This window comes from Diceros bicornis, unplaced genomic scaffold, assembly GCF_020826845.1.
Source record: "Diceros bicornis minor isolate mBicDic1 unplaced genomic scaffold, mDicBic1.mat.cur scaffold_268_ctg1, whole genome shotgun sequence".
In the NCBI taxonomy this organism is placed as follows: Eukaryota; Metazoa; Chordata; class Mammalia; order Perissodactyla; family Rhinocerotidae; genus Diceros; species Diceros bicornis.
This window is the reverse complement of record NW_026691144.1, coordinates 299072-302947: the sequence shown is the minus strand read 5'-3', so window position 1 is coordinate 302947 and position 3876 is coordinate 299072. Positions and strand designations below refer to the sequence as shown.

The 3876-nt window shown below is 34.5% G+C and overlaps 1 long non-coding RNA gene across 1 annotated transcript; it reads right to left on the bottom strand.

Moving 5' to 3' along the window:
- Positions 1-1266: 1266 nt before the first annotated feature.
- LOC131402796 (uncharacterized) lies at positions 1267-3396 on the bottom strand. Its single transcript, XR_009218979.1, has 3 exons — positions 3200-3396; positions 2717-2846; positions 1267-1380 (listed from the first exon to the last, which is right to left on the bottom strand). It is a non-coding gene; the product is annotated as an uncharacterized LOC131402796 (long non-coding RNA).
- Positions 3397-3876: the final 480 nt, after the last annotated feature.

The following is a 3876-nucleotide window of genomic DNA, read 5'->3' as shown; positions in this document are numbered from 1 at the left end:
AAGACTTGCAAGCAACCTAAGTGCCCATAAAGGGATTAATGGATAAAGAGGATGTGGTATATACACAATGGAATACTACCCAGCCATAAGAAATGATGAAATCCAGCCATTGTGAAAGCATGGATGGACATTGAGGGTATTACGCAAAGTGAAATAAGTCAGAGGGAGAAGGTCAAATACCATATGATTTCCTTCATTAAGGAGTAGATAATAACAGCAACAAACAAACACATAGAGACAGAGACTGGATTGGTGGTTACCAGAGGGGAAAGGGGGAGGGAGGAGGGCGAAAGGGATAATTCGGCACATGTGTGTGGTGATGGGTTGTAATTAGTGTTTGGGTGGGGAACATGATGTAATCTATGCAGAAATAGACGTATAATGATGTACACCTGAAATTTATACAATGTTATAAACCAATGTTACTGCAATAAACAAAAAATTAAAATATATATATATATAAATTTGTTTGTGAGCTATGAGAATTTTAATTTTATTGAGGTAAAATATGCCCTACCTACAGAACACCTACATGCAGTTACCATAATCAATAGTTTCTCAAACTTGAAGTAAAATATACATTTCTTCTCATATCACTATTCTATATGTCATCTATAAGATATCAATGCTGTTAAAGCAATTTTATTAATTGACTGAAAATATATAAATAATAGGCAGAGAATTTTTAAAGCAGAGACTTGAATAACCATAGCAAAAGAAGTGCTATCATAAGACCGCCATTTGATATTTTAGCTCATTTTTAAAAAGATGATTAAAATGTAAGATTTTTACAGAATAGGGGACCGTGACGGTTAAAACAAACAATGACAAGCAATTACAGTATCTTATTAGCTTGCTATCTTAGGGCTAGAAGAGGAATTCAAGATAATTAAAATGAAACAAAGTAGTTTTAAAAACTATTGATAGAGACTCTTTTTAACCTAACTCTCTATGTATTTGTGACAATTTTTAAAAATTATCTCTAAAAAAAAAAGCATCTCTACTTGGCCCATTTGAAAATCTCAAATTTTGCCCTTTGGAAATGAAAAACAATATCTAAAATAATTTCAAGAAACCATACCTTTCAGTTTATAGTAAACTAAAATTTTTATGAGTTGATTTCTCCTTCGTTAAAAACTATTTGTTTTAAATTTAGGTTGTAGAACTCAGATAGATGATTTAAGAGGCTCTGGGCATTTAGGCAGTTCTGAATTCTAAATCTCTCTATATTCTTTACTGAAATACATGGCTCATACATACCTCCTCTAACTGTTTTTTAAGATCAATTATTTCTTTTCTATATCTTTCCAGGAGAGCTTCATCATTTGATACCTCATTAACATAAGGGGTATTCTTCATAGACTGAGCAGTTCTGGAAAACTGGGAAAAAATACAAGAGAGTTAAGTGTTTGACACTAAAAAGTTAATTTACTTAATATTTAGGTTCCTCGTAACTAAGTTTTGTAAAGAAAAATCAATACTCTTCCCAGGTGGCTTAATGCTTGTGAACACAGAGCATTCTATGTCCCTGTGACAATGCTCGTAATTTATCCTAGCTGCTAGTCTTCAGGAGAGTTAAAGAAATATCTTGATGACAGGTGCTGACAAAGAAACTACAAACACTGGCTCACTGGAATCCCATCTACACCTCAAAATCCTGTGCAAAGGTCCCCTCTACTCTAAAGATTTGCTTCCAGTCAAAAGCCTCTCTCCTTCCTTTGATCTCTGTCCTACTTATTAACCACTTAACTCTTAATCCATGGCAAGCATGCTGGAAGACAGGTCTTTTCTTCCCTATAAGACTATAAATTCTATGAAGCCAGAGACTCTATCTTCTATCTGCTTCTCTGGCAGGATTTTGATCCAGTGCTCAATAGCTACTTCAAGCAATGTTTCTTCACATATGAGTGTCAGAAGGAACTTTTATTTTGGTTAGGAAGCTTGGCCCTGAGCTAACATTTATTACCGATCCTACCCTTGTTTTGCTGAAGAAGATGGGCTCTGGGCTAACACCTGTGTCCATCTTCCTCTATTATTTTGTATGTTGGATGCCACCACAGCATGTCTCGATGAGCGGTATGTCAATCTATGCCCAGGATTAGAACCTGTGAACCCCGGGCCACTGAAGTGGATCACGCTAACTTAACCACTATGCCACCGGGCTGGCCCCCAGAAGTAACTTTAAGAGGATATGTGTGGGGGACCATTAAATGACACTGAATCCTTCATTGAGATAGATAGTCTACTGACATTCCTCACTTTTCCTGTTTTAAAAAAACAGAAAATGCAGGCCTTAGGCTCAGAGAAATTTCAGACAGTAATTCACTAACAGGAATTTAAGAATTATTTTGTTATAAATATACACCCACCAGTTTTTTGGGTCACCTTCTGTTTGTTGCAAGTGCTAACCAGTTTTTCATTTATGGGATTGATATAAAATTTCCTTTTATAATAAGTTAAATTTAAAAAGTGAGTTATTTAAAGAAAAAATCAAGTCAATTTCAGTAAAATACTGAAGAACAAAATTGTGTAGGTGGCATATGAATGACTGAAGTTTGGGAAAATTAAGGAATGCTCTTTAGTAGACAACACATCAACTTTATTTTAACAGGTATATTATATCAATTAAAAAAACTGTACCTAATTTTAGTAGGTAATTTTTTCTTCTGAAAGATAATTTCCCCCCATAGTAAGTTGAGATAAAAATCAAACTCACTTGAAGAGTAGTCAGGGTTTCATTCAAAGACACTGGAGTAATTGTGCAGATAATACATGTTTTTGCATTTCCTCCCAAGGAATTCTGGAGAATTCGTGTTAATTTGCTGTCTCGATAATTTATGAAAGCACTTAGTGAGGAATGAGTTTGGGAAGAAAAAAGAGTAAAAGTTTTTATATAACAAACGTGGTTGGTTTTTAATGCAGAACCTTCAATTAACTACAGTTAAAAAATTGATTCTTTACAGGTTACACGAGGCCAAGCAAAACTACTAACTAAAAATATTCCATTTAATTTAGAAAGTAAACTTAGTAGGTCACAGTCATACATACAAGAAGCAATTCATGTTCATGGAATCACAGCAGCTTTTGAATATATGGGAGAAATCAGTACATTTGTTTGAGTGTCACTGAAATATCATAATTTTCAACCTAATGAAAAACCTTAACATTAATAGGTAAATGTACAATGGGATAAACTTACCCATCTTGTCCATCACTAAGTTTCTTGATCACTTGTCACAAAACAAATAAGCTACGATTTATATTACAGCCTTCCTTGAGTTTCACACCTGCATTTATTAAATAAATAAATGAAACTAAAATTTTCCCCTGTACTAGATTATGAACTTACTTATCAGTAGGTTATGAGAGAAATTAGAAACTGCAGGGTCAGATGCTACAGTCTGGGCTTCAGATTAGATCTGCACCCACCTTTATTACCACAGGTAGCAGGCACTCTCTCTCTCTCCCTCCCACCTGTTATGTGAATCAGAAAGGCTCTCACCAGAGAAACAGCAAGAAGAAAAAGATGACTAAGAAAAGATTAAGGAGAGAAAGCCATGTCCTAAAAGAGCCCTGCTAACTCCTCAATTCAAATCTATTTTTCCAAACCCCCAAATATACGCAACTAATGACTTACAACCAAATTAGTTCCTAGCAGCTCACAACCAAACACATTCTTATTTTTAAACTATTAATATGCCCACATGGCTCAAACAAAAGCACATGGAAAAAGCCCTCTCTCACTTTTACGCTCTTTTCATTCAGTTCCTGTCCCTCTATCGGGAAACCACTGTTATTAGCTTATTCTTCTGGAGATTTTTAGAAATACAAGTTCATATATATTAAGTTTTCCCCTTTCTTTTTTAAACAAATAGT